The 13066-nt window shown below is 48.4% G+C and overlaps 1 protein-coding gene and 1 long non-coding RNA gene across 7 annotated transcripts in view; one reads left to right on the top strand and one right to left on the bottom strand.

Moving 5' to 3' along the window:
- SLC24A3 (solute carrier family 24 member 3) overlaps nt 1-13066 on the bottom strand; it is a 341570-nt gene that overhangs the window by 269366 nt on the left and 59138 nt on the right. The gene's annotated exons all lie outside the window — the stretch shown is intronic.
- The window catches only part of LOC112545065 (uncharacterized), a 61838-nt gene that overhangs the window by 39783 nt on the left and 8989 nt on the right, over nt 1-13066 (top strand). For 2 of the 4 annotated variants that reach the window (XR_012903059.1, XR_003088477.2), the window contains exon 4: nt 4725-4874. The exons of the other annotated variants lie outside the window; for them this stretch is intronic. This is a non-coding gene — a long non-coding RNA (uncharacterized LOC112545065). The remainder of the gene's footprint in view (nt 1-4724; nt 4875-13066) is intronic. 4 annotated transcript variants of the gene reach the window in all.

Here is a 13066-nt window from a genome sequence, read left to right as displayed (position 1 = left end):
CACTTTTTCTCCCTCAAATTAGTGACTCCTTGGATTTCCCTTGCAGGACCTCTTTGTCCCTTGGTCCAAAAGACATTCCAATCTCTCTTGCATCTGGGCTGGAACTAACCCTTTGGTGCAGAATTCTGAATCTTGCTCATCTTGACAGCGTGGTGTTCCTGTGCAGTTTTTATTTGCCACCCTGTGTACGGGCAACTTACGCCTACATTTTTCTACTTGCAATTGAATTGCAACTGCAAATCTGAAGGCTTGAGTTTTAAACTCCCGGAGTGGGGGCACAAATTTAGTGGGTGATGCTTATAAGAGCAAAGAGCCACGGGCTCTACTAGGCGGCAGAGAAGCACATTATTTCCCCCCCTAGAGACTTGTGGAGGCAGTGGCAGGCTCTCTAATTACCATGGGACAAATTCTGGCTTCAGTGACACCAAAGCAATCGGAAGGTTTTGGTCACGTGATCTGAAACACTTCTGACACGATACTCGCCGGGAAAGTCTATTGTATTAACTGTGTAAAAATGCACAGCCCTTAATCTCTAAAGTTATGTTTCATAAGCAGTGACTAGCACATGGGGGCTAATTTGGCTACGACAAATCAGGAAAGAGATCTTGGAGTTATCGTGGACAGTTCTCTGAAAACTTCCACACAGAGTGCAGCGGCGGTCAAAAAGGCAAATAGGATGCTAGGAATTATTAGGAAAGGGATAGAAAATAAGACCCAGAACATCTTACTGCCCCTGTATAAAACTATGGTACGCCCACATCTTGAATACTGTGTACAGATGTGGTCTCCTTACCTTAAAAAAGATATTTTGGCCTTGGAAAGGGTTCAGAAAAGGGCAACTAAAATGATTAGGGGTTTGGAACGGGTCCCATATGAGGAGAGGCTAAAGAGACTGGGACTTTTCAGTTTAGAAAAGAGGAGACTGAGGGGGGATATGATAGAGGTCTATAAAATCATGAGTGGTGTGGAAAGGGCTGATAAAGAAAAGTTATTTATTAGTTCCCATAATAGAAGAACTAGAGGACACCAAATGAAATTAATGGGTAGCAGGTTTAAAACGAATAAAAGAAAGTTCTTCTTCACACAGCGTGTAGTCAACCTGTGGAACTCCTTGCCAGAGGAGGCTGTGAAGGCTAGGACTATAATAGAGTTTAAAGAGAAGCTGGATAAATTCATGGAGGTTAGGTCCATAAAAGGCTATTAGCCAGGGGATAAAATGGTGTCTTTGGCCTCTGTTTGTCAGAGGCTGGAGAAGGATGGCGGGAGACAAATCGCTTGATCATTGTCTTCGGTCAACCCTCTCTGGGGCACCTGGTGCTGGCCACTGTTAGTAGACAGGATACTGGGCTAGATGGACCTTTGGTCTGACCCAGTACGGCCATTCTTATGTTCTAAGGAAAATGACTGTGCTCAGAACTTTGCACATCAGCTGCTTTATAAGTCAGGCCTAAGATTTTCTACAGGCCCTGAAGAAATGAGACACCCAAATCCGACTGAAATTCAATGGCTTGGCCATGCTTCTGGTTACAGTAATTACTCGTTTAACACACATGCCTGCTTAACACGTTTTCGCAATAGCACGATTTTATTTTTAGGGAACATTTTTCGAATAACATGACAGTCCCCAAAATAATACGAAAATAATCAAGTGGTGGACTCCTTTGCGCAGCAGTATAAGTTGGTGAAAACAATGGTAATTAGCATGAGTGGATGAATACACGTGGTCACAGTGCTCCTCCGCTCACTCACGTGTTTATCTTTGTGTTTTAACAAACCGCAGCGACTTGTGTTGCTAGTTATCTTGTGTTGCTAGATATCTAATGCTGACGTTGACGACCGAGCATCAACAAAAAAATTGACTTTGCCACCACCACCTGAAACGCAACCCCCACCTTTTCCATTATTTTTAATGGGAAAATTTGACCCCGCATAGCACGTTTTCGCTTAGCACAAACATTTTCAGAAACGCATCTATAGTGTTAAATGAACAATTACTGTACTTTGAAAGTACACGACTATCTCTGATTAAAGACATCAGGCCCTATAGACAAAAGGCCAGCAAAATACAGAGTCTGAAGCAAGCCTATTGATTAAGAGCAACACAGTAATAGCTCAAATCGGTTCAAATTCGTTGCTTGCGCTGCTCTAATCTGAGAGTGACTAAACCTACTTGTAAGGAAGGGATCGAACTAAAGTCCCAGCACGACTCTCAAGCTAAAACTCTCGCACTGTCAAATTCCAGCAAGTGGATATTTATGGCATTTCACCTAACGAGCGCTTCATCTGCATGCACGTGCGGATGGCACAGGCTACACGTCACTGTACAGTCAAGGTTGCCAACTTTCTACACACACACAACCAAACGCCCTGCCCCAAGGCCCAGCCCCTGCCCTGCCATTCTCCGAGACTCCCTGCCCCACTCTTGCTCCCTTCCCCTCCCACTGTTGCTTGCTCTCTCCCATCCTCACTTTCACTGGGCCGGGGGCAAGGGGTTGTGGTATGGGAGGCGACGCAGGCTCTGGGCAGGAACTGAGGGGATTGGAGTGTGAGTCAGGGGCAGGAGGTTGGGGCGCACGAGTGGGTACAAGGTGTGGGCTCTGAAAGGGACTTTGGGTTGGGGCAGAGGGTTGGGATGCAGGAGGGATGAGAGAGCTCAGGTTGGTGGTGCAAGCTCCAGGTGGGGCCAGAAATGAGAGATTCAGGGTGCAGGAGAGGGATCTGGCTGGGACCCAGTTGTAGGAGGAGTAAGGGCTCTGGGGCGGGACTGGGGATGAGGAGTTTGGGAGGCAGGAGGAGGCTCAGGGCTGGGGCTGAGGGTTGGGATGTTTGCGAGGGTGCAGGCCCTGTCCAGGAGTTTGGGTGCAAGAGAGAGCTCAGGACAGGGGCAGGGGTTTGGGATTCGGCGTGTGGGGTCCTGGTGGCATTTACCACTGTTTCCAGGATGTGCTCACCAGGTCCCTGTGGCCTCTAGGGGCATAGCGAGCCAAGGTAGGTTCCATGAGCTTCCCTCCCGCCTACAAGCACCGCCCCTGCACTTCCCATTGGCCGCGGTTCCCAGCCAATGGGAGCTGCGGAGCTGGCAATCCGGGTGCAGGCTGCATGCGGAGCCTCCCTGTGCTTAGAGGTTGCAGGGACCCAGTGGCCATTTCAGGAGCTGCGCAGAGCCAGGGCAGGCCTTAGCCGTGGGTCCCAGCTGTGCCACTGACCAGACTTTTAATGGCCTCGTCAGTGGTGCTGTCTGGAGCTCCCAGGGTCCCTTTTTGACCAGGACTTCTGGTAGAAACCCAGATGTTTGGCAACTCTACGTACAGTCAGTGCATTCATACCACCCTCATTGAGTATTTCCCAACTGTGTTGGCTGCAGTACCGTGAAAAGTGACGCTGTAATTTCCTCCCCCTGGCCCTGCCCTTTCCAAGCTCATATGCCCAAGAGCAAAGCCTTGTTTCCCTACCTGCAGTATTAAAGAAACCCAGCTGCAGAAACTTTTCCCACTGACACCGGACCCCTCGTTCTTCTTATATGTGTTCACATGACAGCGGAATGACAAGCTGTGGCAAGAGCTATCGCAGACCATCTTTGCTGCGGGGAAGTCTCCAGCCAAATGGTAAACAGAAGCTACTTTACCTTTAAGGAAATGCACTGTTTCCCGTCTAGGTAACTCCTCTGTGCCCGGTCATATTCTTCTCTTCACGGCTTCATTTTTGGTCAGCTCCAGAAAGCAAAATGAATCGACCCCAGCAATGCTCCCTCCGTGCCTCACGACCGAGACTTTGTATTTGCTGAGTGTTGTTCACGGCCCATCTCGGCAGGGCCGTGGGGGCACAACCCAATGGTGCTCCCCTTCTCTGAGCCACGCCAGCTCGTGTGGAGCGCACGCACTCACACACGTGCTGATAAATTTGGCCTTTTCACTAACCTCAGAAAAAATGTTTCCCCTCGGGAGAAAAAAAACCCAAACCTAATTCTAGCTCATGGCGAAACAATCCAATTGCTCTGAATGCAGAGAGAGCAAGAAAATGGGCAGGGAAGCTGCAGTATCAGAAGTCCAGGCAGCTGTATTTCCACATCAAGGACCAGATGGATGGAAATCGCCCTTCAGAAATAGATTTCCAAAAAAGAGCTACATAAAAAGCCCCAAAAATGGAACCATTCACCATGCAGAAATTCTCTCTAAAGTATCCCTGCAGTCTTTTACACCTTATTAACAGGCCTACATCACTGAGGTTGGAAAATTATTGTATGCAGTGTTGTGGTAGCTGTCGGCCTGCTGACTGGTGTGTGTGTGAGTGTGTTTGTGTGTACACACACACGTGCACACACAAAGAAGGCAACTGCCTTAGGGCCCAACTATTCAAAAGGGCCCACGATGCACAGTGGCGGCTGAAGCCCGGGCTCTTTAAATCGCTGTCGGAGCACTGTGTGGTATGCTCCAGGCAGCTTTGAAGGCTGGAAGGGGGAAAGGGACTGTGGCACAGTGCGCTCTGGGCAGTGCTGAGGACTGGCTGCCCCAGCTCCGCCCCTTCTGCCCAAGGCCCCACCCCTTTTGGGAGCAAGGAGATGCCCCTCCCACCTTCCCCAGGGCCTTAGCAAGAATGTAGCTAGTTGGTCTCAGGATATTGACGAGACAAGGTGGGCGCAGAAATACCTTTTATAGGACCCTCTCCTGTTGGTGAGAAAGACAAGCTTTTGAGCAACACAAAACACTTCCTCGTTCCTTTCCCAGACCTGAAGAAGGAGGCAATCGCCCATCCTATTGCCTGTCCTGCCTGAAACTCAGCATGTGGGATAGCGGTGTTAACGCTGACGGGTTTGTCACAATCTCGTGGCATCACGCGGATGTGTGATGGTTTCCGCCATTATTCGTAAGGAAAAAGTAAGTTTCCAATTGTCATGGCTGCGTCGAAAGCTTCCAAGTGTGATGCTGGTGCACTCTCACGGTTAAAATGCAGGTGGCAAATAAAAGAACCCCCAAATACATTCTTTTTACATTATCTCACTATTTTTGATGAGCCTGACTCATGATTTTAGATCAGGTGGGGCTGGCAGGACTGCACAGCGGAGTCCTGCGGTGCGTGTCTCAGCTGACCCAATTTTAGCTAAATCTGAACCTGGCTCCAAAAATACACTATTGCTGCCAAGAAATTTAAACCGCACATCATTACAGGTGAGCAAGCTGGGTATACCCTTTGTTTTCAGATAAAACCATAAATGCTCTTAAATCAGCCTCTTTATAAAACAGACATGTCAGAGACTCAGAAAACCAGAGTGAGGGAGAAATCTTTCCCCACGATCCAAAACACAGCAGGGAAGACTCCGATGCTCCCTTCAAACCCAGCTGGTTCTGATTTGTTCCTTGTACCAGCATACGGCACCCCACACGGCCTTGTTAGATGCTATGGTTTGGGCAAATGACGGGGCCAGATCTGGAGTCATATCAATGTTGATGATGCCAGCGCTTGTGATTTCATCACAAGACTCATGAGATTCGGTTGGGTTCTAAAACCCGGACTCCTGGAGTCCAGCAGGGTTGGTCCTGCTTTGGGCAGGGGGCTGGACCTCCTGAGGTCTCTTCCCGCCCTAGGTTTCTATCATTCTATGACATGGGAAGCTCAGCTTTCACTTTCAATACAGGTAAATGTTTCTCCCACTCAATTATGGAATAAAACTTGAGAACATGACCCAAGCGCACCCTGAAGATTAAAGACCAAGCAGGTAAATAGAAAAATATCGTGATTTTGAATGGCAGACTCAGGAATTGGGAATCCTCAGAGTTGGCGATTATTTGGTCTAGATCAAGCTCAGTTCTGGCCCTTTGATTCCCACCCCACTGCTGACTTGTTTTAATTAAACTCCTTAAGTTGATACACCTTTTCTGGACCACCTATGAGACAGTAAGACATCTAGTGCCCTGCACAGATACTAAATAAAGAGGAACCCTAGGTTTTCCTGAAACTGATTCCTTGGGGGTTACCATGTAGTTTGCTTTCTAGCCTGGAATACTCTGACGCATAAAAATAGGGATTTGGTACAACAGCAAGGTACGGGATATGCAAGACAACAGGCATTTGGCAAGCCCAGAGGGTGGGTGGAAGCGAACATGGCAGCACACCAGAATGCTTGTAACCAGAATTTATTTGACTACAGTGAAGTGAAGAATAAACAAAACCTCAGCCCAAGAGGGAGATGAAGGGTTGAGAGAGAAGGGGGGAAAAGAGAGAGAGAAGGCAGGATAATTCCTCTCCCAGATCACATGCAAATAATTACACCGGTGGCAAATTACAAAAGAAACATGAGCATAAGAGAAACCGCTCTTTTCCTCAAACTCAGCTTCCTGTTGCTGTTCACATTAGAGTCAAGAGAGTGATTTGTATTATTAGGGCTTGAACCGTCCGATCAGTCACAATGGACTGAGTGCCTCCTGGGTGCATGGCACCAACCCCTGCAAAGTTAAAGTTTCCAGTTAAGAGCAGTCAAGCTCTTAGCCTCTATGGCTGTGAAGATAACCTTCATGAATGGAGTATAAACTGAAGCACAGGTGCCTTCCTCAGTCTGCTGACAGGCAGCTGCCATGGCTCTGCTGCTGCCCAGAGCTTCCCAATCTGGTGCCTGTAAGTTCATTTAGACCTGTAATGCTGTTTTACTAAAATGGAGTATAAAATACATCCGAGTTGAAGGTGAAGTGGTTCTTCACCTTCACTCCCATTTTCTGCCTTCGCCCCTAAAACTCAAACATTTCAGTGTTCAAGGGTTCAACACTTTGAAATCCAAACATTTTAAATTCGTTCTTAAAGTCCGTCAAAAACTAGAGCACATGAAAATATTGTGAGGCAGCACTGCAGGGATCGAAGAGCCTGGAAGACCTGTGAACCCATCCCGATGATAGGATGCGCAACAAGAACTTTTAAACCAGCAGCTGTAACATCTCTGCTAGAGCCTGCATCGAGGACTGGGAGATTCGGTGCATGTAACGTACTATTCTTTAACAACTTGACTCTCAGGCTTTTCTTTCTTGTGATAATAAACCTTTAGTTTTAGATTCTAAAGGATTGGCCCAGCGTGATTTGTGGGTAAGATCCAGAGGGTAAATTGACCAAGGATCTGTGGCTGGTTTCTTGGAACCGGACAGAACTTGTTCGGGGTAGGTGGGATTGGGTGCTAGGACCCCCCACCTGTTTATGAGGCCCGGGGCATCTGGGGCACGGATATTGCTGGGGTGTCGGAGGGGTTTTGCTCGTGAGGCTTCAGGCAGGCTGTTGAAGCGCTCTGTGAGACTGGTTTGTGGCCTATTTGGAAAGGTCACCAGTCTGGGGGCTGTAAGGAGCCCCGGATTTGAGCAATTCGCCCTGAGCGGGCGCCCTCAGCTATACCCAGACACGGCCCGGTCCGTCACAGTCCTGACCAAACCAGGCAAAAACAGAAAACCAGGTGACATCACAGCTTCCCGCTTAAGTCAGAGCAGCACTGGAGATAGAAACTTGAAGGTCCTACTATTAACCTTTTGTCTGCATCCATGCTCCATCCCTCCTCCTTATTTCTCCCTTCTTATTTTCTCTTTACATTTTCTGTCTAATCAGAGTCTGCATGCCCAGCCAGGACAAATCCAGCTTTGCTACACTGCTGTGACCAGACAGGCTATGAGCTATGTTTGAGCCATACTCTGCTCAAAGTTTGGCTAGGGACACAATGATCATGATGGTCCCTTTGGACCTTGAAATCTATGAGATCAAGAGCAAGGCCTGTAATTTTCAAGCAGCTAACCCTGTAGGTGTATTTGTTAAAGGCAAACCAGGTTCAGATATCCAATGACAGCCACCCAAACCCTACAAGTGATGCTCTCTTTTCACCCTCGTGTTCCTGTGTCACTGTCTTTAAGACGGAGTACAAACGACTGCCAATCAAAGGAGACTTCCTTTGACAGCTGGGAAAGAGAAGATGGGAAAACTACCAACGCGGGGTTTTTTTTTAAACATTTTAAGTATCAGTACTGATTCTTAAAGTATCTTGTAGCTTGTCTTAAGTATACTTAATAAAAGGATAAAAGGTATTTCATGGTGGCAGTCATGGTAAGTAAGGCCAGGTCTACACAGAAGGGGAAGGTCGAATCAAGATACGCAACTCCAGCTACGTTAATGATGTAGCTGGAGTTGATGTACCTTGATTCGAGTTTCCCTGCAATCCCCACAGCAGGAAGGCAATGGGAGCGAATACTCCTGTTGCCTTCCCTTACCCCTCACAGGAGCAGGAATACTGGCCACCGATGGGGGCACCCTCTGAGTTTGATTTAGCGGGTCTTAACTAGACCCACTAAATCGAACTCTAGAAGATTGATTGCAGCAGCATCAATCTTCTGCTTAGTGAAGACATGGCCTAAGCAAAACTCTGCCCCCTGTGCAACAATTCCCCATGCCACAATTAAGTCTTAAAGTTGTGCCGGAAATTCAGGATCACTTTAACTGCTTAGGCCCAAAGCCTTCACCCTAATTAACTTAAGAGTCAAAGCTGATCGAATTCTGGGCATGTCTCCATATGAGGTATCATCAAACAATTACAAGCCTTACTTGATGGGCACCTCAACCTGAAAGAAACTGTTCCTGACCCCCTCTTCTGGCCTTCACACAATCCCCCAACCTCTCCGAGCTCATAATCAGAATCAAGCTCCCCAAAGACCAGAGCCCACTCAAAGCAACAAATGCCAGACCTGAGGACATGTCTCCACTGTTACAATGATCAACGTCCCCCACCCACAACATACCAGGAGATGACAAAGCCCCCACATCACCTGTAGGTAAACACCTTTCACAAAACAATCACTCGTCTTGAATGGTCCCCTGAAATGCATATTAACTACTTATGCTAAGCAATCTGCTCTACCAGGCACTTACCTCAGTGCCACGGTAATTTCCCAGACCTGAAGAAGAGCTTTGAGTTGCTCGAAAGGTGTTGAATCAATACAAGACATTACCTCACCCACCTTTGCATTAGACAGTCTGGCCGGACTTTAGGGACACAGTGACAATAACAATCTCTGTTAAAGAGTTTAATTTATTCCTGTCAAAAACTTCTCTGTGGGACTGTAAAACAGAATTAAACCAACAGAATTTTGAAGATCGAAAGGCAGCTCGTCCCTTCGGTTTATCCATCCTAACTACTTCTTTGCCCCCTTTGCCATCCTAAAATGCTTTCCATAGTCACGACTATTGTAAGGAGAGACTCCTGTGGGTCATTCTTCTCTGATAACCTTTATTTTCTTTACATTTTAGGTCATCTTTGGGGTACGCAAAAATTAGTGCATTTCTGACTTGTGTGCTCAGTTTCAAATCACTGCCAAACCATGATTCTACAAGGCAACATGTTCATGTTTTATTTTTTGTTCAGTCCTTTCGCAACCCGTGTGAAATAACACACACACAATTCTGGTTTTCCAGGTTATTAAAAAAATCTAATTTTTGAATAAGTCAGGCCCCTCGGAAATATGTAAAAGTGAAGACAGTCACCACTGAGACAACGAGACGCAAATAGGTGATGGTCATGGATTGGCACACACCTTCAGTGCAGGTTCTCTGAACCTCTTTCACTCGGGGACTCTCATGGCTTTTAAGTCATAAATATTTATACACCGCCCCGGTAAGTGGCTCCTCGGTGGCGAGAGGAGGAAGAACTCCAAGCCGTTCCTTTCTCCTGCTGAAGACAGATCCACTGGTGGCGAGGTGTAAGCAGTCTCACAGCAAGGACGCCGTTTGCCCCCTGCCTTAGCATGTATCATCGGCAGTGAAATGAGCCTGGGTGGAGACATGCGGGGATTTGGCAGGGGCAGCGAGACACCCAGGTTTGGAGATTTAACATATTCTCCCCACCGAAGGAGGCGGAAAGTCCTCAGGTGGGCCCTTGACAGCTGAATGGAGCACACAGTCCCTTGCGGTTGTCCAGAGCATGCTCACATCCCTGGCGTAACTTACGGCAGCTCTAATTACATAATCTAACCAGAGTCCCAGGGGACCGTCCGGCAGCTAGGGATGAGTGTGAGACAGGAACACCCCAGCCGTGGCCCTGACCTCTTGCTCTGCAGGAAGCCGGTGGGGGTATATGTAGGAGCTGCTCCAGCAACTGTATACCGTCTGAGGAGTCCCCTATCAGGGAGACAGCAGAGCCGGCAGCAAGTCTGGGTTGTCTACTGAGGCCATGGGAGTGCAGGGTGGAATCTGGCGCAGTGTGTTTTACTACCATCAGTGACAGTAATACCAAGGGGACTTGGACCAGCCCTGTCACTGTAAATCCTCTCAGGGCACCGTCGCACTGCCAACCTGCCCCGGGATGGAGGCATGGACGTGTATTTACAGCAGGAGGCGAGATGCGGGACTCAGCTGCGCATGCAGCAAATGAAATGCATGAAACTCCGGTATGTAACTCACAGCCCACAGGCAGCCCGTGGTTAATGCTGCTGAAAGTTACGCCAACAGTGTGCAAACCAGCTGCCTGTCTGCTTTGAACCAGCGTCGCTTCCCTGAAGACCACTGCACGGACTTCACACCCGCTGGGGATCTGGCCCCGGGTCTCCAGCTTTGTTCACTGTTGTGCCCAAAACGCACCCAAACCCGTTCCACACAAACCACGCTGCACTAGCGCGGACTGCTTGTAGGTAACTTCACCTATGCCGTGTATTTGGAGCCGTGCTGGTCCCGGGATAGGCGAGAAACGAGGTCATTGAAGTCACATTTTCTATTGGACCAACTCCCAGAGCAGCCTACGCTAGGCCAGTGACTGCTTCCATCATTCCATAAAGAAAGCACAAAACCTTTGCAGGGTCTATACAATGTACAGTCAATAATGATACAAGTTCGTAGTAAAACAGGAGGCTGGTAGCACGTTAGCCACCACTGAAAGGGGAAGAGAGAATCAAAGGATGCAGAATTGCTGGCCTTGCCCTTTGGAGGAGTGTGGATCCACTTCAGACTAACAACAGAGATTTATGTTAGAAAGTCGCCTGATTGCCACTCATTAGAGCCAAACATGGGCTGGGGAGTATGGCATTCCTTGCATTTACAAATCAGGCTCAGGTTGCTCTCTAAGTCGCTTTGGAAACCCTGCTTGTTTTGCACAATCTGACTTCAAACACCGGAGCTAAGTTACAAGGCACTTAGGAGCTGACAGGAGGGAAAGCCAAGAGGGCAAATGATACCTGCCAAAATCCCCTCTCGCCCTCTTTCTGAGCTTCCATTGCAAGGATTCACAGACCCTGTTCTGAGGCGGGAGGGGGGGCTACTTCTCTCTTCTTAGATCAAGTAGGAATAATTAGCTCTTAAGACAGCAAAACAACTGCAGTTATAAGCAGAGAGGGTTAGATTTATCATTGCCTTGCACCTTGGGCGTTCCCCCATGTAAAAACGCGCCCCCGTTAGAACGGTAACAACTTACACCCACTGCACTAACGCGAGTGACCGCGTAAGGTGAGGGAGGGGATCAGACCCAGAGCATTTTAGGCTACATCTACATTACGGACTGCATGGGGGCACAGCGACACCCCTATTGCTGCGCTGCTGTAAGGTCTGTGGCAGGGAGCGCTCCCCTGCTGGCATAATTCACTCCCAATGAGCAACATTAACCATATCGGCAGGAGAACCACTTCGGCCAATCTAGCGCTCTCCACACCAGCACTTTTCCCAGCGAAACTTAGTTCAGTCATGTTGGGTAGACAAAGCCTTAGTCCCTTCAATGGGCTCCCCAAACATATTCCTACGGGGGACCATTTCTGGAATGGAAATGCTCCAGCGGGCAACTGCCCAGACCCAATCTCCCTGCAGAAACTGTGAGGCTTATGAGATGGCCAGTCGACTTGGTCAACACATTGGGGACCGGGCAAAAGCCTGGGTCTCTACAGGCTGAACTAACTCTGTAGCTGGGGGCTTAAAGAGAACCCAGTCTTCTGGATCAGGCCCAAAGGAGGCCCCATGACTCACACTGACCGGTGGGTTACATGGACAGGAGTAAAGAGACCAGGAGAAAATTCACTGCCTTCAGTGTCCTGGGTCTGCCTACTTGGTTGGCAGCGTCCTTTTAGTCCCTATGGTGCTGTGGGACTCCTCTCTCCATCTGTCAGACGTGACACTTCTCAGTGCTGGATGCCTCTTTGTTGACTTCAGCCCTCCATGCTCTAAACAGTCCAGGTCCCTTTGCAATTTGGATCTGTTCTCCCCCGCGTTTGCCACCTTCTCCAATTACGGTGTCACATCCACAAATGTGATAACAGTTGAACTTTATATCGACAGTCCTCTCAGCAAAGAAAACCATGGAGCGGCTGCCTGGGATGCAGAAATGTGTTTTTATCTTTACTTTAGTTGGTCGAGAAAATCCTCAGAGCGGCCCCAAAAGAGTCTAGGATGGGCCTGTAAGCAGTGGGAAAGAAACGTGCTTGAAAGTTCACTGATCCTAAAAGAAGCAGCTCTCTGGACCACCTGACAGGGACTCTTCAACTACCATGGTCCACAGAGCCCAGACGAGGCTCCTCGGTGCTGGATAGTTCACCATCTCTGTTGAGCATCAATCAGGCTTTTCTCCAAGCCATTTGCACCAGGGCATCTGGAAAACAGATTGAACGTGGCACTCTTTAAATAGATTGTTAATGCTGTTGTGATGGAGCCTTGTTACTTATTTGTACAACTCACTGTGCCCCTACTGCATTAAGAATCCTGGTGGGACAGAAGGATCAACTAATTGGCCGACCGTGCTGCTTCTCCATTATCCTGCACTTTGGCACTAACGTTCCTTTGCCCCGCTCTGGCAACCTGAAAGGGAGAAAAAAAACCCGTCCACATGTAATGTCTCTGATTCCTCCCCGTTGCATGGAGACATATTGGGAAAAATCTCCAGGAGTTTGCCTCTTCGGTTAAGCACTTAGAAATGCCAACTCTTGCACACTCAGTGGCATGGATGGGAGCTATAACCTGCCATGCTGCCAGCAAAATGAACCCACGACACTACAAGTACTTGACAGCCCATTCCATGTTAGTATCCTATGTTCCGAGCCTGGGGCACACCCAGGCAGCGCTGAAGTTTCTGAGCTATCTTAGG

Source organism: Pelodiscus sinensis, chromosome 3, assembly GCF_049634645.1.
Source record: "Pelodiscus sinensis isolate JC-2024 chromosome 3, ASM4963464v1, whole genome shotgun sequence".
Taxonomy (NCBI): Eukaryota; Metazoa; Chordata; order Testudines; family Trionychidae; genus Pelodiscus; species Pelodiscus sinensis.
This window is presented reverse-complemented; position numbering and strand designations above follow the sequence as displayed.